At 41.3% G+C, this 21,874-nt stretch overlaps 1 protein-coding gene across 2 annotated transcripts in view; it reads right to left on the minus strand.

The window, feature by feature from the left end:
• LOC135509352 (talin-2-like) overlaps nucleotides 1–21,874 on the minus strand; it is a 124,790-nt gene that overhangs the window by 75,464 nt on the left and 27,452 nt on the right. For both annotated transcript variants that reach the window (XM_064929945.1, XM_064929946.1), the window contains exon 2: nucleotides 12,225–12,272. The gene's annotated coding sequence lies outside the window, so the exon portion shown is untranslated. The remainder of the gene's footprint in view (nucleotides 1–12,224; nucleotides 12,273–21,874) is intronic.

Genomic DNA, 21,874 nt, shown 5'->3' on the forward strand with positions numbered 1-21,874 from the left:
ATTAGTGGAAATAAGTGTAGACCATTCAAGGGATTTATAATATGCTATGTAATGTCTAAACAATCCTAGAGGGAATAGATCTGGCACTCAGATGATACAGTATACATTGTAAGACATGAAGAATCAGCTTGTGACTTGGCCAAGGCAGGATTAGCTACGAGAGGATAAGAGAAGAGAGCAGAGCAGCACTCCATCCCAATAGCTGCAGTCACTGACTGGGTTGTTCTCCTACCCAGGGTCATCACGGGCTCCAATCCTGACTTGATTCCCTGGCTCCACTCATCAAGATTGTGGGAGGATCCGTTTGGATTCCTCTCGTCAAGCCTGAGTGGTCCCTTTGGTCAAGAGGGTAGAGAAAGACAAAGCCTTTACCTGGCTTATCTGCATACAGCACCAGAGTACTAAAACAATGAGTAACTTTTCTTGATAATCTTGAATCTTTAGTAAATCTCTGCTGAATATCCAGTACATAGGATGTTGGTCTTGTATACAGTTGAAGCAGGAAGTTTATATGCACTTAGGTTGGAGTCATTAAAACTAGTTTTCAACCACTTCACAAATTTCTTGTGATCAAACTACAGTTTTGGCCAGTCGGTTAGGACATCTACTTTGTGCATGACACAGGAAGTTCTTCAAACAATTGTTTACAGACAGATTATTTTACTGTATCACAATTCCAGTGGGTCAGAAGTTTATATACACTAGGTTGACTGTGCCTTTAAACATCTTGGAAAATTCCAGAAAATTCCATCATGGCTTTAGAAGCTTCTGATAGGCTAAATGACATCATTTGAGTCAATTGGAGGTGTACCTATGGATGCATTTCAAGGCCGACCTTCAAACTCAGTGCCTCTTTGTTTGACATCATGGGAAAATCAAAATAAATCAGCCAAGACCTCAGAATATTTTTGTTTGTTTTGTTTTTAGACCTCCACAAGTCTGGTTCATCTTTGAGAGCAATTTCCAAATGCCTGAAGGTACCACGTTCATCTGTACAAACAATAGTATGTAAGTATAAACACCATGGGACCACGTCGTCATCATACAGCTCAGGAAGGAGACGCGTTCTGTCTCCTAGAGATGAACGTACATTGGTGGGAAAAGTGAAAATCGATCACAGAACAACAGCAAAGGACCTTGTAAAGATGCTGGAGGAAACAGGTTCAAAAGTATCTATATACAGAGTAAAACGAGTCCTATATCGACATAACTTGAAAGCCCGCTCAGCCATGAAGCAAAGATCGTACTTTTTGGAGAAATGTCCTCTGGTCTGATGAAACAAAAATAGAACTGCTTGGCCATAATGACAATCGTTATGTTTGGAAGAAAAAGAGGGATGCTTGCAAGCTGAAGAACACCATCCCAACCGTGAAGCACACGGGTGGCAGCATCATGTTGGCCGGGTGATTTGCTGCTGGAGGGACTGGTGCACTTCACAAAATAGGTCATGAGGTAGGAAAATTACGTGGATATATTGAAGCAACATCAGCCAGGAAGTTAAAGCTTGGTCGCAAATGGGTCTTCAAAATGGACAATGACCCCAAGCATACTTCCAAAGTTGTGGCAAAATAGCTTAAGAATAACAAAGTCAAGGTATTGCAGTGGCCATTACAAAGCCCTGACCTCAATCCTATACAAAATGTGTTGCCAGAACTGAAAAAGTGTGTGCGAGCAAGGAGGCCTACAAACCTGATTCAGTTACATCAGCTCTGTCAGGAGGAATGGGCCAAAATTCACCCAACTTATTATGGGAAGCTTGTGGAATGCTACCCAAAACATTTGACCCAAGTTAAACTATTTAAAGGCAACGCTACCAAATACTAATGGAGTGTATGTAAACTTCTGACCCACTGGGAGTGTGATGAAAGAAATAAAAGCTGAAATAAATCCCTCTACTATTATTCTGACATTTCACATTCTTAAAATAAAGTGGTGATCCTAACTGACTTAAGACAGGGATTTTTTACAACGATTAAATGTCATGAATTGTGAAAAACTGAGTAGAAATGTATTTGGCTAAGGTGTATGTAAAATTCCGACTTCAACTGTAAGTGTGTACTGTAAGTTTGTGATCTGATCTAGTGAGGATGGTTGGAGTCATGAGATCAGCTTGCGTCTGACATGCTCTCTCCTCTCATCTCAGCTCAAACAATGCACCATGAGATCATACTCACTTACACGGAAAACACCAGTATACAGTACATAGGTCGCAGGTAAAGGTGAATAATACCATTGGTGTGGCTGGATATGTGTCTGACAGTTGGCTGTATGAATCAGAGTTAGTGACACAGATCACCCCCCCCCATCCTCAGACCACTGAAAGAAAGAAAGAAATATTATTTTCCCAACAGACTCTGGGACAGTTGTGGGACAACAGATTCTAAATTCAATCAACCAGTAGGCCTTGGTAGGTCACAGAATCTTTAACTTAAAATGGTAATAACCTATTATTTATTCACATTATAAGTGCAGCACTGCGCACAAGGCAGTGTGCTACGAGCAAATGTTTGTTTCATAATGCAATTAGCAGGAAAACACATTGTCTAAAGCGAGCGTTTTCATGTGACAGATAAATATTGTTTAGAAATGTACAGTCGTGGCCAAATGTTTTGAGAATGACACAAATATAAATTTTCACAAAGTCTGCTGCCTCAGTTTGTATGATGGCAATTTGCATATACTCCAGAATGTTAGGAAGAGTGATCAGATGAATTGCAATTAATTGCAAAGTCCCTTTTTGCCATGCAAATGAACTGAATACCAAAAACACATTTCCACTGCATTTCAGCCCTCCCCAAAAAAGACTAGCTGACATGTCAGTGATTCTCTCATTAACACAGGTGTGAGTGTTGACGAGGACAAGGATGGAGATCACTCTGTCATGCTGATTGAGTTCGAAAAACAGACTGGAAGCTTCAAAAAGAGGGTGGTGCTTGGAATCATAGTTCTTCCTCTGTCAACCATGGTTACCTCCAAGGAAACACGTGCTGTCATCATTGATTTGCACAAAAACGGCTTCACAGGCAAGGATATTGCTGCCAGTAAGATTGCACATAAATCAACCTTTTATCGGATCATCAAGAACTTCAAGGAGAGAAGTTAAATTGTTGTGAAGAAGGCTTCAGGGCATCCAAGAAAGTCCAGCAAGCGACAGGACCGTCTCCCAAAGTTGATGCAGCTGCAGGATCAGGGCACCACCAGTACAGAGCTTGCTCATGAATGGCAGCAGACAGGTGCGAGTGCATCTACACGCACAGTGAGGCGAAGACTTTTGGAGGATGGCCTGGTGTCAAGAAGGGCAGCAAAGAAGCCACTTCTCTCCAGGAAAAACATCAGGGACAGACTGATATTCTGCAAAAGGTATAGGGATTGGACTACTGAGGACTGGGGTAAAGTCATTTTCTCTGATGAATCCCCTTTCCGATTATTTGGGGCATCCGGAAACAAAATTGTCCGGAGAAGACAAGGTGAGCGATGCCATCAGTCCTGTGTCATGCCAACAGTAAAGCATCCTGAGACCATTTATGTGTGGGGTTGCTTCTCAGCCAAGGTTGCTTCTTTGCCTTAGAACACAGCCATGAATAAAGAATGGTACCAACACATCCTCCGAGAGCAACTTCTCCCAACCATCCAGAAACAGTTTGGTGATGAACAGTGCCTTTTACAGCATGATGGCGCACCTTGCCATAAGGCCAAATTGATAACTAAGTGGCTGGGGAACAAAACATGGATATTTGGGTCCATGGCCAGAAAACTCCCCAGACCTTAATCCCATTGAGAACTTGGTCAATCGTCAACATGCAGGTTGACAAACAAAACCCCACAAATTCTGACAATCTCCAAGCATTGATTATGCAAGAATGGGCTGCCATCAGTCAGGATGTGGCCCAGAAGTTAATTGACAGCATGCCAGGGTGGATTTCAGAGGTCTTCAAAAAGAAGGGTCAATACTGCAAATATTGACTCTTTGCATCAACTTCATGTAATTGTCAATAAAAGCCTTTGACACTTATGAAATGCTGGTAATTATACTTCAGTATTCCATAGTAACATCTGACAAAAATATCTAAAGACACGGAAGCAGCAAACTTTGTGGAAATGTATATTTGCGTCATTCTCAAACTTTTGGCCACGACTGTTGAAAGAGGGGAGGTCTAATATGCAACAAACTAACATGGGTTGCTAATATGACAAGGATAGTGCCTTTGGCTACTGGACAATGAAAGAAAGTTTATTTAAAATAACCTGACCCACGGATATGGTTGGATTTTTGTCTAGGCTACTTTAAAGCAAGGTAAGACATACTTCATAATATGTATTAACATTTTCAGGTGTCCAACAATTATGTATATATATGTTTTCAAAATGCATACTGCCTCCAGCTCACTGCAAAGTCGTGTGTGACACACTGATGAAGACTGCCTTCCATTGCCTATGCTGTTTGAGATGTTGTACAGTAGCAGCAGCTGTCTGACAGACTGTTCACTCAAAGGCTCTTTATCTATCTGTATGCTGTGCGCGTGTGATAAATAAGACAGTGAATTTCCACACACAGCAATGTTATTCCAATAAATTATGCAAATTAACCTAGACTGATAAGCATGACCGGTCAAATGTATTTACATCTGCTGGTTTCCATAAATAAATAGGCTAACAAGCATTATTTCAAAATGGGATTTTTTCTTCTTCTCCAGGCTTGTCTGTGCCAATTTTATTTATCGGCTTTTAACATTTTTTATATGCCAAAATCCGGCTAATGGAAACACTGCTCTGCTGTCTTCTGCGAACACCACTGGGTGCACATCCAAGATGGATCAGACCACATATAGAGTACTTGTAGGGCTTTGGAAACAGCCTTCCTATTATTTATCGGCCAAACAAAAAGCTTAGAAAAAATGAGAGTATTCTGATAAATGAAATGGAATCAAGGTGAAAAACAGCTATCCATCTCCTCAAAAACAAAAAAGGACTCCATTATGGCAATAATGTTGCTCTTCTCTCTGCTCCTGCACTGAAGCTGACTGGTGCGTGCTACAGTAACTCTAGAGTTTGAATCAAGTCGTAATTGGAGTAATATGCACTATTACCAGAGGGAGAGGAGAGTGGGAGAGAGGAGCATCATGTAATGTGACAGTAATTAAGGAGAGAGAGAGAGAGAGAGTGCGAGAGATCGGCTATGGTGGGGTTACAGAAACAAACATCGGAATCTACGACTTCCCTCTCTGAACAGCGCTAGAGCAAACATGCTTTACCTCTCTGCACTGATTCAAATGGGCATATGAAAAGCAGTGTGCTGCTGCTTCCATAGGCTAACAGACAGTTGGGATACTCCCTCTTCCTGTCTCTCACACACAGTAAAACCAGCACAGACACCATATAAACACAATGTACCTGGCAGAGCTTTCCCCTGCCCTTAGGTACACCTACAGTAACACATACGGTACTGTACAGTGGCTTCCAAGGAACAAAGCTTAGCGAATCATATACCAACAACTACAATATGAATGGTTCTTGTGATTGAATTACTAGTCGTGCATCGTTAAACATATGGGTAATTATGATTTGAAATGGAATCATCAGAAATACAGCACGTACTGTAGTAGGTCAATCTGTGTTGCTCTGGGAGATATCCCCTTGCCTTCAGATCAAGAGACTGGGAGCATCAGAGCATCAGTATTTAGAAGCATGCTCAGAGCATTGCCTGCCGGTCATAAATCCTGTCCAGTGTGTCATGTCCTGTAAATCAGGTAACTGCAATCCCTGGTCCAGCCTCTCCTCTCCAGTTCACAGCCATCCTCTCTCTTGTGCACAATTTTGTTTGAATCCCTGTTAGTGAGCATTTCTCCTTTGCCAAGTTAATCCATCCACCTGACAGGTGTGGCATATCAAGAAGCTGACATGCTCATTACACAGGTGCACCTTGTGCTGGAAACAAAAGGCCAGTCAGAAATTTGCAGTTGTGTCACAACACAATGGCACAGGTAACTCAGGTTTTGAGGTTGCAATTGGCATGCTGAGTCCAGGAATGTCCACCAGAGCAGTTGCCAGAGAATTGAATATTAGTTTCTCTACCATAAGCCACCTCCAACGTCATTTTAGAGAATTTGGCAGTATGTCCAACCAGCCTCACAACTGCAGACCACGTGTAACCATGCCAGGTAAAGGTTGACATCCGGCTTCTTCACCTGCTGGAACGTCCGAGGCCAGCCATCTGAACAACTCATGAAACTGAGGAGTATTTCTGTCTGTAATAAAGCACTTTTGTGGGGAAAAACTCATTCTGATTGGCTGGGCCTGGCTCTCCAGTAGGTGGGCCCGGCTCCCCAGAAGGTGGGCCTGGCTCCCCAGAAGGTGGGCCTGGCTCCCCAGAAGGTGGGCCTGGCTCCCCAGAAGGTGGGCCTGGCTCCCCAGAAGGTGGGCCTGGCTCCCAAGTGGCTGCGACCCTGCCCAATCATGTGAAATCCATGGATTTAGGGCCTAATGAATTTAATTCAATCGTTCGAAAGTTTGGGGTCACATAGAAATGTCCTTGTTTTTTAAAGAAAGCACCATTTTTTGTCCATTAAAATCACATTGATAAATGGGCCTCTTGACACCTACATAGATATTCCATTAAAAATCATCCAGCAACAATAGTCATTTACAACATTAACAATGTCTACACTGTATTTCTGATCAATTTTAATGGACAAATATTTTAATGGACAATTTTTTTTGCATTTCTTCTTAAAACAAGAACATTTCTAAGTGACCCCAAACCTTTGAAAGGTAGTGTATATCACCATCACACTACTGTTGGGGATGAGCCTTTCCCTTATCTGCATGCAGGTTTTTGACTAATTGTATTTAGATCAAGGATGCATAATGTATTTTGAACAACATCCATGTGAATGTTTTATTATTATTTTATTATGTTTTATCATTAAACACTTCAGAACTGAGTCAACCTTGTTATTCTCTGATGGAAGAAGGTCAGAGAGATTATGTTGTTGGCCCACTGTTTCCACATCACTGACTCTGGCCCCTGTTGCCATGACTCTGCATTTCCCACCTTTTCCTGGACATTCCAGGCTGAATTACTACAGGTTTAGAGCTGCCACTCCCTGCAAGGTCATCCTCATAAAAGCATCCCCTGCTGTGCTTAACATTTAAAACAAAATCTGCTTTCAAATGTCAGATAAACAAATATAGTATTAAGAGCTCAGCCATCTTGGAGGCAGGAAAAGAGATTCATTTTGATGGAGTGTGTCTGAAAAATTACAACACCTCTCAGCAAAACTGTCATCTTAATTTAACTGCATCAGTGAGGGTGCTCTCTGTAGGAGTGCATTATAAAGCTGTTACATTGTATAAACCTGAGACCTGTTATTTCTGTGCTTTAAACAAACTGAAGTGAAAAGGTAAAAGTACCAACCACTGCTTTGAGAGGAGCCTTGCTCATTTGGTGTTCAGCTGGTATGACCTGTCCTTTTATCAAACCACATTACTACTGCTTGTACATTGTTCCAGAACCCTGGCTACAGGCAATTACTGCTGTGGATTAATTATCCGCTCACAGGACTCACGGCCTGAAAAAAAGTAAAACTTTCCTACACGCCATGGAGGCAAGGTAACCAAACAAGACTAAACAAGCCAGCAGTTAAAGCACTCAGGCAAAACTCCCCTCCACACATTGAATTAGGAAGGCAGCGCTTTACTGCATGTTCCCTCTCAAGATAATTAATGATTGGTCAACATCCAGAGTGAACAATAAAAGGTCAAAGCAAACTACCAGCACCTCTCCTCCATTGTTTAATGAACACTGAGCACATTCCAAACACACTACATCTCTGTGCCACTTCAAGCAGGTCTGCTTTTCTCTCAGCAGCACGCTCTGAAAGCAAGGAGAATCTAATGTTTAAACTGTCTGGAAAAGGTGTAAACAAACAGCTTCTCCTGCAACAAATATGATCCACTTCAGAAAGTTATTCTAAAAGGTACCATGTGCTCAAGGCCGGCTGACAAATTGGAAGACATTTCTTAAGAGAGCTACACAAAGACACACTTGGCTGATTTTGTTTCCTCCAATGTTCCCATACAACCCCTTGAGAAGACATACAAATAGCAAAATACATGTATTCCCATTCCTACCCTGCCAACTCAGTTTAGCCTGCAGCATACCACCCTGCATACCACTGCTGGCTGGCTTCTGAAGCTAAGCAGGGTTGGTCCTGGTCAGTCCCTGGATGGGAGACCAGATGCTACTGGAAGTGATGTTGGAGGGCCAGTAGGAGGCACTCTTTCCTCTGGTCTAAAAAAGGGCAGTGATTGGGGACACTGCCCTGTGTAGGGTGCTGTCTTTCAGATGGGATGTGAAATGGGTGTCCTGACTCACTGCAGTCATTAAAGATCCCATGGGACTTATTGTAAGAGTAAATTCTGAATCTGCCCATCAAACCAACATGGTCACCTAATAATCCCCAGTTTACAATAGGCTCATTCATCCTCCTCCTCTCCCCTGTAACTATTCCCAGGTCATTGCAGCAAATGAGAATGTGTTCTCAATCAACTTACCTGGTAAAATAATAGAAAAATGCCAATACTCTAATTTATTTAAAATAAGGATTAGTTTTTTGCTACATTTCTTATTAAGTGAAAACTAGCACAAACCACATTCATCAGCGACTTTACACTTTGTTCGAGCAAAACATCCAGAGCACAATATGGCAGAAAGTGAGAGAAGGAGGAGGAAGAAACAGTCTTCTCCCAATCATGAAGCATTTTACCCATACAATTTCAACCCCCTTTTCTATGTTTAGTCTCAGATGGGGTCTGGGTGTGTCACATGCTGACAGCTGAGAACCATTAACTACCCAGCCAACATCCACATTTTCCCTCTGATTCAAGCCCACCAACCAGAGCACCCATGACCTGTACTGGCCACATATCCAAACATACTTTATGGAAAGAACAGAAAAACTCCCTTCGGAACATCTGCCCCCACAATGTAACAGAGAGGAAAGGTAATCTACTTGTTTGTGTTTACTCCTTAGCATACAGCTCGTTCACAGGAATTGATATGGTGCACTGCACTTAAACATTTTTGAAAGTCTTCTAGGCATCAAATCAGAAATCCCTTGTAAACACTTTTCACCTAGAACTGCATTTACACCCTACAATCAGACCTTAGGCCAGGCCCTGTTTCTGATTAAAAACATCCAGCAGAAATCCAGCTCAAACATCTGATCAGCTGAACACATCCCTCTCCACCATAATTACGCTCCCACATTCATTGTTCAACACATGCTTTATATCTGAAGGGTCATCTGGGATGTGTTTGGGTCTGTAGGCTTCCTACAGACAGTGCTATAGGGTAATAGGGAAGGGTACAATGAGCCCCTCCAGGACAGGGCAGACCAGGGCTGGTGGCTGGACTGACGGACCTACCGAGGAGCTACAAGAGCAGCTACAGGATTAGGGATTGGAGCATGTGAAGGATCCTGCCGCACTTAGTTAAGGCCACTTTTTCATTCTCCACATCTGTTGGTTGCCATAGCAACAACCTTTTGTGGAATTCCCAGGTCAGGTGGCTTCTTTTATTTATTTCATCTTTATTTAACCAGGTAGGCTAGTTGAGAACAAGTTCTCATTTGCAACTGCGACCTGGCCAAGATAAAGCATAGCAGTGTGAACAGACAACACAGAGTTACACTTGGAGTAAATAATAAATAAGTCAATAACACAGCAGAAAAAAAAGAGAGTCTATATACATTGTGCAAAAGGCATGAGGAGGTAGGCGAATAATTACAATTTTGCAGATTAACACTGGAGTGATAAATGATCAGATGGTCATGTACAGGTAGAGATATTGGTGTGCAAAAGAGCAGAAAAGTAAATAAATAAAAACAGTATGGGGATGAGGTAGGTGAAATTGGTTGGGCTATTTACCGATAAGACTATGTACAGCTGCAGCGATCGGTTAGGATACATTTTTGCAATTCGTTCCAGTCACAGGCAGCAGAGAACTGGAGCGAAAGGCGGCCAAATGAGGTGTTGGCTTTAGGGATGATCAGTGAGATACACCTGCTGGAGCGCTTGCTACGGGTGGGTGTTGCCATCGTGACCAGTGAACTGAGATAAGACGGAGCTTTACCTAGCATGGACTTGTAGATGACCTGGAACCAGTGGGTCTGGCGACGAATATGTAGCGAGGGCCAGCCGACTAGAGCATACAGGTTGCAGTGGTGGGTGGTATAAGGTGCTTTAGTGACAAAATGGATGACAATGTGATAAACTGCATCCAGTTTGCTGAGTAGAGTGTTGGAAGCTATTTTGTAGATGACGTCGCCGAAGTCGAGGATCGGTAGGATAGTCAGTTTTACTAGGGTAAGTTTGGCGGCGTGAGTGAAGGAGGCTTTGTTGCGGAATAGAAAGCCGACTCTAGATTTGATTTTCGATTGGATATGTTTGATATGAGTCTGGAAGGAGAGTTTACTGTCTTGCCAGACAACTAGGTACTTATAGATGTCCACATATTCAAGGTCGGAACCATCCAGGGTGGTGATACTAGTCAGGCGTGCGGGTGCAGGCAGCGAACGGTTGAAAAGCATGCATTTGGTTTTACTAGCGTTTAAGAGCAGTTGGAGGCCACGGAAGGAGTGTTGTATGGCATTGAAGCTCGTTTGGAGGTTAGATAGCACAGTGTCCAAGGACGGGCCGGAAGTATATAGAATGGTGTCGTCTGCGTAGAGGTGGATCCGGGAATCGCCTGCAGCAAGAGCAACATCATTGATATATATACAGACAAAAGAGTCGGCCCGAGAATTGAACCCTGTGTCACCCCCATAGAGACTGCCAGAGGACCGGACAGCATGCCCTCCGATTTGACACACTGAACTCTGTCTGCAAAGTAGTTGGTGAACCAGGCAAGGCAGTCATCAGAAAAACCGAGGTTACTGAGTCTGCCGATAAGAATATGGTGATTGACAGAGTCGAAAGCCTTGGCAAGGTCGATGAAGACGGCTGCACAGTACTGTCTTTTATCGATGGCCGTTATATGATATCGTTTAGTACCTTGAGCGTGGCTGAGGTGCACCCGTGACCGGCTCGGAAACCAGATTGCACAGCGGAGAAGGTACGGTGTGATTCAAGATGGTCAGTGACCGGTTTGTTGACTTGGCTTTCGAAGACCTTAGATAGGCAGGGCAGGATGGATATAGGTCTGTAACAGTTTGGGTCCAGGGTGTCTCCCCCTTTGAAGAGGGGGATGACTGCGGCAGCTTTTCAATCCTTGGGGATCTCAGACGATATGAAAGAGAGGTTGAACAGGCTGGTAATAGGGGTTGCGACAATGGCGGCGGATAGTTTCAGAAATAGAGGGTCCAGATTGTCAAGCCCAGCTGATTTGTACTGGTCCGGGTTTTGCAGCTCTTTCAGGACATCTGCTATCTGGATTTGGGTAAAGGAGAACCTGGAGAGGCTTGGGCGAGTAGCTGCAGGGGGGTGGGGGGTGGGGTGGAGCTGTTGGTCGAGGTCAGCTCCATCCATTCTGTCAGCTCCATGCAGTGAAATAACCATTAAAAAGGTTCAATGTAGCTGTTTTTACAACATCTCAATATTAAATAATTGTTTTCAATTAAAATGGTAAAAAATATACAAAAATAGCTTTTTAGCAAAGAATAATCGCTTAAGCAAGAATTGTGCTCAGACTGTCTGGAAGTGGCCTGAATAGGGAGGAGGAAACTGAAAACTAGCTGTCATTGGCAGAGATGTTTGGAATTCTCTTTCTTATTGGTCTATTAACTAATGATGGCACCAGGCAGGCCAAAACTCCATCCGAACAAAACAGGCTGACATTTCAGGCAATCTTTTCAAACAGCTCTTACACTAAAAGGGCATTATCATCATTTTCACAATTTCACAATATTATAACAAAGTCATAGTGTAGAAATATATACACAACACAGGGGAAAAAATATCACCTTTTTGACAGCACTTGGGCCTTTGCTCTGCAGTTAGCCATTCACAGCACCAGGCCCAAGCGAAGATTGACAAAGGCAATCAATGGTCATTGAAGTTTCTCTTGCTAATCGCTGCCTACACACTCACAACATTTCAAGTGAAAAATTGTGACTGGAGCCTAGAGGAGTAACTTTATTTCTTATTTTGTGAGCTTTTAATTTAAACTTCAACCTCATTTAATTATTATTATCCCTTGATCAGAGAGAGAAAATACCAAAGCTTACCTTATTGCTGAAGCATAAAATGCCCAAGGATTTCAGCAGGTTTTACACCTGGAAAGAAACAAAGACTCAGTAAGAAAAAGGAAGGCAATATGCACGACTGAAAATATAATACTGCTGAATCATGGATTCTCAGTAGCGCACATTCTGCTGCTGTAGCCTACTAAAAGATTATCCCCATAACCAGATTGCTAATGCATGAACCAGGAATACTAGCATGTATTGTCTCAAAACATACACCCAGTGATCAATCAAAGCAGTGTGTGGTTTAATCTTCATTCTTGGACGACAGGGTAACATAAAATGGAAATGTAATTACTTTACATCTTGTTACAAAAACAAAATAAACAACATAATTACACATATTACATTAACATTTCCCAACAGCACAAGTGGTAACATCATTAGGTAAGCTCAAAGCTTGGCTTTAAAATTATCAATGGTTAATCTGTGCAAGAGGATGTAATTACAGAGGATAATATTTGGTATTTACCAAATGTGTCACTCAGCCACTGCGTGTGGGGACTGTTGGAAAACAATCAAACACTTACAGGTTTTATTAGCCGTATGTAAAGGATACACATGGTATGAACTGTCCAACGAAATGCTTACTTGCAGGTTCCTTCGACACTTGCGTGGGAATGTCTGACTCCGAGGGGCCTTACAATTAAGGAAGTCATTAAGACAGCATGGGTGCTGTTGAATAGCAGTGTGCATGCTGCACGCACCAAGGCTGTTTGAGCTGATCATTAGGAGTGGGACAGGGCCATACTGTAGTAGGACAGGCTCTCCACTGGGTCTGGGATAGGAACTCCCCACACCACAGGGGCAAGCTCATACTGTAGGCTGCAGGAAGAATGCCTGAGGCCAAGTGCTCCCCTGAACCCCTCTCTTTACTGTAATGAGTTTAGAGACTGCTGAACGCACAGCACCAAACACACATGCAGACAAACATGCCGCCTTCCTTCATCATGGGCAGATTAAAGGGTCTCAGAGCAAGGGAACTGTAGGCCTCATTGATGAGAATGCACTAGAAATGCATATTAAAATCAATGTAAGGTATGAGATATACAGGTAACAACTGCAAGCAGCCCCTATGCACAATTTGGTATGATTGTCAAAATGTCAGAATTTGCCATACTGCCATAGAAAATTAGGTCAAGAGTTATTGGAGATAATGCACTAAATACTTACACAAAATACAGTTGCAACAGTGTTCAGGATTAGTGTTTTATAATGCTTTAGGGGACAGAATTTCTGGTTAATTGTGAAATAGTATGTCTATCTTACAGTGTGTAACAAAACAGATTTAGCTCATATTCTGTATTTCCAAAATATGACAAATAGCAAAAAGGGTCATCACAGACTCTTTTCTCCCCTTGTGGGTAGTTATAGGTTAACATCCTATACATATACATGCTAAACAGTATCCACAGTGTAATCTCAAAATTACTGCTACTAATAATTTCTAAAGTTGTACAGTACATACATTTTGCTTGAGCACAGGGGAGTGCAATGTTTTCTATCGTCTAATAAATATGCATAGTGCCCCCACTAGATAAACAAACAAATAAACACACACTAATGTACTATGTCAACAACCTTGAAAGAACATGAGGGAGGTAGATATATTAGTTGAAATAAGATACACTTTACAGGGGTGGTTATTTTATTCTACAGAATCAGTGAGTCATTCAATTTAGCACACTGACTCCTCCTCTGCACAGTGAAGCACTTACTATAGAAAGGAACAAACTGTCCTCACTTCTGTAAAAGACCTGAGGATTGCCTGCCCATGTTGTACATCGTCGAAGCCAACCTATGTCATCATCTCAAAGATAAATCCATAAAACTGTAATGGTTTATAATTCTTTAACTTCCTAGGGAGGAATAAAGAGCTGTCATAGAGGAAGACGTTCCGTAAGCAGTAAAAGTAATGGATAAGCTGGGAGAAGAGCCCAGTCTTGACATTGGTTGGATGGAGCTAACCCAGCAGAGGACAAGAGCACTTCCTGATGGCTCTCTGCAGCAGCTGTGGGAGGAAGCTGGGGTCTGATCACTGCTCAGAAGGGAGGACAACATGTCTGATGGAATGAGCCCCGGTTAGAAAGACTGATCAATGTTTTATTATCTGGTCTTAATGTTTCAGCACTCAATCCACAACCATCAAATGCACAAACTGGCCATTTGTAATGTTCCCAAAATATACAGCAATTCGCTTAAAAACACACTGAAAGTAGCCTACCCCTGAAGTGTACGTCACTGTCTACGTCAAGTGTACGAAAACATCAAGAACATCTCTTTTCCATGACAGACTGACCAGGTGAATCCAGGTGAAAGCTATGATCTCTTATTGAGGTCACTTGTTAAACCCACTTCAATCACTGTAGATGAAGGGGAGAAGAGAGGCTAAAGATGGATTTTTAAGCCTTGAGACATTGATTGTGTATGTGCCATGGGCAAGACAAAACTACCCCGTTCAAGTGCCTTTGAACGGGGTATGGTAGTTGGTGCCAGGTGCACCGGTTTGTATCAAGAACTGCAACACTGCTGGGTTGTTCACGCTCAACAGTTTCCCGTGTGTATCAACAATGGTCTACCACTCAAAGGACATCCAGTCAACATGGATCTATGCCCTGTTCTGAGGGAAAAGGGCGAGATGCATCTCAATATTCAATATTAGGAAGATGTTCTAATTGTTTTGTACACTCAGTATGTCCACACAAAATCACTGAATGGATTCCAGGGACATGGAGTAGCACACGTGAAAATATGTACCAAGGTTAGTGAAATATAAGCACATAGAGATTGGCCTAAATATATAATTTGATCTGTTTTGGTGCTGGTGACATCAGGTCCCTTCAGTGACAGCTAAGTAATATTCTGAGAGCAAGAATAGGGTCTGGGATAGACACTCAAGGGTGTACAGTATCTAGTCTTTGGCGAATGTGGTTGCAGGAATGTTGTGTACAACAATCACATACGCAGATCATCTGTCAGTTAGCCTACTTTGCTTTTAAATTTTTTTTTATAATGACACAGATATGATCAACATGCTCATACTGTATTTCCTTAATTTATTAGGCTTACTATCAACAGCACTTCATTTACGAAGACAATCCATTTGGAGAACGTTGCGGTCGTAATCCTTATCCTTCCAACAAGGATAGCATTACCTTTACTTCTTTAGTCTACTGACTATCGCTTGTAGCCTGAAGCAGTAAAATAAGATAATGCATTCTTCAGGAAATAATACCTGACACACTATCGCCGTCATTTTCATCATGTTTTAGCTTCAGAGTAGTCTAGGCGTTTAAGGCATGATAACAGGGGAAGGGACAAATTTGTGAGATATACTGATGTGTAGCTAGAGAATGTTCAGCAGCTATCGAGCTATCTGTGACTCATGCTATATCCAGCCAGTGAACTGTTACTATATTGTAAGAGATCACGTGTTGCAAATGATAACACTGCCTTTGAGCGGAGTTAGATTAAATAAACACCCTTATTCAAAATCCCTCTCCGTTCCTGTGAATGTTTGAGGCGCTAGAGCATACAGTAATTTTGGAATATGAATTGAAGTTTGAGCAGCAGCAGTAAACAACAAAAAGGTTACAAAAAATGTTTTAAAAGTCAGCTGTTACCATAAATCATCTATGATCTAATGATGGTTTTCCTTTTGTTCTTGTGATGATCTGGAAGGCATTATTGGTCTGTGTGATATATTATCTTTGTCATTATTAGCATAATCTATTCTTATTCACCCAGTTCAGTGAGAGTGGTGCCTGTGAGACCTGGTGCCAAGAGAATAAACAGCTGGCAAATCTTTACCACTAGGAACAGGGGAACGAGTCAGATTAAGACCATTCCCAGCTCTATCTGAAAACAATACACCAGGGTGGAAACATAACATGTCGCCACCATTAGCATTCCTTTAGCTGCAGACATTGACAGGCTAAATATTAATCTGCCACTGATTCTGGGCTAAATGTAACCCAATTCTCTAGTCATCTGACGGAATTCCTCCCTTCCACAACAAGCCCAGACTTAAAATGACACACAATTCAGGCTCAATCACTTGAAAACACCCACTATAATCCATGTAGGAAGCATGCACCTAGTGCTGTTATGCGTTGTCAAAGTCCAATAACACTGGCAGCAACTTAGCGCATAGCCTCACACCTCTTTGAATCATAAGTGTCTCAATATTTGGAGCTCAGCATTTGGCTGTAGCTGCTTACTTAGGCTCCCAATTGCCTTAATGAGTTCACGATTAATAAACACTGACAAAGACTTCAAATCAAATGCAATAGTGACAATTCATTATCTCGACCACACACACAACCACCTACTTAAAACAATACATTCATTCTAGGGCATGGAAAATATCTAGAACTTTTATAGATATTTTAATGTGGACAAACACCTCTATATTTAGTTGCATGTTACATAGTTGAGAAATAGGACAGCACTGAAAATGGTCAAGTTGAACTACACTTAAATATATGTTTTTTTGATTCAACAAACAATTGTAAGCCAAACAGCTGCAATAGGATTGAGAGTTTGCTCAACATTTGGGCATATACTGTAGCTGAACCAACATACAAATAGGGGAGAGGCGTTCTGCCGTGAGGTGTTGCTTCATCTGTTTTTTGAAACCAAGTTTGCTGTTTATTTGCGCAATATGAGATGGAAGGAAGTTCCATGCAATAAGGGCTCTATATAACACTGTACGTTTTCTTGAATTTGTTCTGGATTTGGGGACTATGAAAAGACCCCTGGTGGCATGTCTGGTGGGATAAGTGTTTGTCAGAGCTGTGTGTAAGTTGACTAGGAAAACAATTTTGGATTTTCAACACGTTAATGTTTCTTATAAAAAGAAGAAGTGATGCAGTCAGTCTCTCCTCAACTCTTAGAGAGACTGGCATGCATAGTACAGTGCCTTGCGAAAGTATTCGGCCCCCTTGAACTTTGCGACCTTTTGCCACATTTCAGGCTACAAACAAAGATATAAAACTGTATTTTTTTTGTGAAGAATCAACAACAAGTGGGACACTATCATGAAGTGGAACGACATTTATTGGATATTTCAAACTTTTTTAACAAAACAAAAACTGAAAAATTGGGCGTGCAAAATTATTCAGCCCCTTTACTTTCAGTGCAGCAAACTCTCTCCAGAAGTTCAGTGAGGATCTCTGAATGATCCAATGTTGACCTAAATGACTAATGATGATAAATACAAGAGGACAAAGAGATATCAGCTGTGCTAACATATATGCAAAATAATTTTCTAATGATCAATTAGCCTTTTAAAATGATAAACTTGAATTAGCTAACACAACGTGCCATTGGAACACAGGAGTGAATGGTCCTCTGTACGCTTATGTAGATATTCCATTAAAAAAATGCCGTTTCCAGCGACAATAGTAATTTACAACATTAACAATGTCTACACTATTTCTGATCAATATGATGTTATTTTAATGGACCAAGAAATGTGCATTTCTTTCAAAAACAAGGACATTTCTAAGTGACCCCAAACTTTTGTACTGCAGTGTATATTATTCATGTTCGTGTAGCATAAGACCAATCAAGTTGCCTTCAGAAAGTATTCATAACCCTCGACATATTCCAGATTTTGTTATATTAAATGGAATTCAAAATGGACTAAATAGATTTTTTTCCTCACCATCTACACACAATACCCCATAATGACAAAGTGAAAACTTGTAGTAAATGTATTGCAAATGAAATACAGAAATATCTCCTGTACATAAGTATTCACACCCCATTTGTAAATACTTTGTAGAAGCACATTTGGCAGTGATTACAGGTGTGTCTTTTCCGGTAAGTCTAAGAGCTTTGCACGCCAGGGGCCTCAATTATCAATCATGAGTAAGCCCAAATCTGTGTGTAAACCATGCGTGGGATCTTTGCCGCACAGTGAGATTTATCAATATGAACATTTGACTTAATTAATAATATCCTGCCTGTTTGGCCCTGTCCGGGGGTATCGTCGGAAGGCGCCACAGTGTCTCCTGAACCCTCCTGTCTCAACCTCCAGTACTTATGCTGCAGTAGTTTGTGTCGGGGGGCTAGGGTCAGTCTGTTATATCTTGAGTATTTCTGTCCGTTGTCCTGTGTGAATTTAAGTATGCTCTCTCTAATTCTCTCTCTCTTTCTCTCTCTCTTTCGGAGGACCTGAGCCCTAGGACCATGCCTCAGGACTACCTGGCCTGATGACTCCTTGCTGTCCCCAGTCCACCTAACCGTGCTGCTGCTCCAGTTTCAACTGTTCTGCCTGCAGCTATGGAACCCTGACCTGTTCACTGGATGTGCTACCTGTCCCAGACCTCCTGTTTTCAACACTCTAGAGACAGCAGGAGCGGTAGAGATAGTCTGAATGATCGGCTATGAAAAGCCAACTGACATTTACTCCTGAGGTGCTGACCTGTTGCACTCTCGACAATCACTGTGATTATTAATATTTGACCCTGCTGGTCATCTATGAACATTTGATCATCTTGGCCATGTTCTGTTATAATCTCCACCAGGCACAGCCAGAAGAGGACTGGCCACCCCTCATAGCCTGGTTCCTCTCTAGGTTTCTTCCTAGGTTCTGGCATTTCTAGGGAGTTTTTCCTAGCCACCTTGCTTCTAAACCTGCATTGCTTGCTGTTTGGGGCTTTTAGGCTGGGTTTCTGTACAGCACTTTGAGATATCAGCAGATGTAAGAAGGGCTTTATAAATAAATTAGATCAAAACTGGCAGAGGAATACAATAGCATAAATAGGAAAGTATACCAGTTTCATTTGAGGACCAGGATGTTGACAACTCTGCCAAACAGATTGCAAAATAGTTTTGATGTTTCATATACCAATTCCATGATACAGGGTGTATGAGTTGATATAAAAAGCGCAAGATTCAAGACTTTGTGCTTTTCAGCTAAAATTATTATATAGAATTCTTGCCACCAACAAAATGTTGAATATTTGGGGCATAAAATCATCGAAGCTCTGCAGATTTTCTTGTGAGGATACAGAATCAAATCAACCTTTTATTTTGTTATTGCCCTCAGGAAGCCTGTTTCTGGTCTCAGGTTCAGGAATGGCTGAAAATGCATAGCATTGATCTAAAATTGTCCCAGAAATAGTACTGTTAGGAGATCTGGAGAGACCGGGTCAGTCAATTACTAATACTCTTAGTAAAAGTATTTATCTTCAACTCGCAATCTGTGGATTCTATTCAATTAGATTGATTGAAATTGTACGTTAAACATCACAGCATAGTTGAATATATATATATGTTGCGTAGAAATCCTAAGATGTTGGCCAGCAGAGATAGGTGGGATGGGCTGAGGGAAGCTGAGGGTTGGGATGTGGAAATGGAGACAAGTGGGATTGGAGTTGCTGTGCAGGAGATTGGCCATCCTTCTAAGATAAAACTAATAAATAAAGTCAAAATAAAAGTCAAAACATAATAAAAAGTATGTTTGAATGACACAGAGGCAGTGTTTTTACAGCTAATGCTGGTTTGCCTGAGGCTGATGCTGTGCAGGTGTTTGTACACATGCATATAAACTCTCATTCAAATAAATGCATGCAAGAACACACACACATGTAATAATGCCAGACATACACAGTTGGCATTGCTGTTATGATTTTAGTTGTCCTTGATGTCCTTTAATTTTTCTGCCAATTGGCATCTCACACCCCTGGATGAGCAAATGTTTTGGATGCAATCAGCAAAACTAAACTAACATCCCATTTCCATAAACCAATCGCACATTAGGTTGAAGTCAAGAGCGGTTTCTTTGCTATTAATGCCAAATACTAATTAATCCCAAATACTAACAAAACTATAGACGGCATATACATCGTAATAAAAGCAACATCCCAAACTATGTGAACAGAAAAGGCTTCCATTCTTAATGTGTAGGTGATGTGTTTTTGTTTTCTGAAAAAGCTTTGGTTGTGCCATTGTTAAGGCATTGTATTCCCCACTGGCTTTAAATGGATGATTTTGACCATATATGGTTCATTAGAGGCGTTTCGATTAAGCAATTTGGTCGGCCTGGATTTCCTTGTCCCATCACGCTCTAGCAAATCCTGGTGTATGGTGTTCCTCCAACACATTGGTGTGGCTGGCTTCCGGGTTAAGCGGGCATTGTGACAAGAAGCATTGCGGCTTGGCTGGGTCGTGTTACAGAGGACGCATGGCTCCCGACCTTCGCCTCTCCAGAGTCTGTACGGGAGTTGCAGCGATAGGACAAGACTGGAACTACCGATTGGATACCATGAAATTTGGGAGAAAAAGGGGTAAAAAAAAAAAAATTCAATGTAACATTTTTTTTTAATTAGGCCACTCAGGAACATTCAATGGTGTCTCGGTAAGCAACTCCAGTGTCTTGTGTTTTAGGTTAATGTCCTGCTGAAAGGTGAATTAGTCTCCCAGTGTCTGTTAGAAAGCAGACTGAACCAGGTTCCCCTTTATGATTTTGCCTGTGCTTATAGCTGTATTCTGTTTCTTTTGTTTAAAAGAAACCCCACTAGTCCTTGCCGATGACAAGCATACCCATAACATGATGCAGCCACCACCGTGCTTGAAAATATGAAGAGTGGTACTCAGTGATAACGCTTTGTATTCAGGACAAAAAGTGAATCTATTAGGTGTCCCGCTAGCGGGACAACTTCCGGTGAAACTGGAGGGCTCACAATTCAAATAAATAATCATAAAAATTATGGATATTAGGCATTTAAGTATATATATATATATTTAAGTATTATATATATATTTAAATGCCCCACATCAAAATATTTTTCCACCGGCACAGATTTCTTAAATATTCACTTACTTTTTGAAAATCTTCCTCGGATTTGTCATCCAAATTGGTACCAGCTATAACACGTAGTGTCGTTTTGTTAGATAAAATCCTTCTTTATATCCCGAAAGGTTTAGTTGGCGCCATCGATTTGAGTAATCCACTCAACAATCAGAAAATCAGAAAATCTACTCCTAAACTTTGTTTCAACAAGTCAAAATACATTTCTATTTACTCCTCAGATACCCTAAAATGTAAACGAACTATAATATTTCGAAAAGGGAAGAAGTATGTTCAATAGGAAACCGATTTTAGCAGCTGCGTCCTGTCTTCATAGCGCGCAGAAACACGAATTTCCAAGACTGTGTCCCTGTACTACAACTGATATTTCATATTCATTTTGGAAGTTACAAACCTGAAACAGACTGCTGACACCCAGTGGAAGCCACAATAATTGCACCCTGGGAGCTAATTTACAGTATTCCCTTATACTGGCCATTAAAAGAGCATGGTCTCTCAAAAAAGAAACATTTCTGGTTGGTTTTTCTTTGTATTTTCTCCTACCATATCTATTTTGTTATATTCTCCTACATTATTTTAACATTTCTACAAACTTCAGTGTTTTCTTTCCAATAGTACCAATTATTATAAATTGTTATGCTTATCCTTGCTTCAGTGGCTGAGCAACAAGCAGTTTACTTTGGGCACGTCATTCAAGCGGAAATGGAGAAAAAAAGGGGCCACGCCCTAAGAAACAGGATGCATGTTTTGGAGTATATTTTTTTCTGTATAGGCTTCCTGTCATTTAGGTTAGTATTGTAGAGTAACTACA

This window comes from Oncorhynchus masou, chromosome 22 (assembly GCF_036934945.1).
Source record: "Oncorhynchus masou masou isolate Uvic2021 chromosome 22, UVic_Omas_1.1, whole genome shotgun sequence".
Taxonomy (NCBI): domain Eukaryota; kingdom Metazoa; phylum Chordata; class Actinopteri; order Salmoniformes; family Salmonidae; genus Oncorhynchus; species Oncorhynchus masou.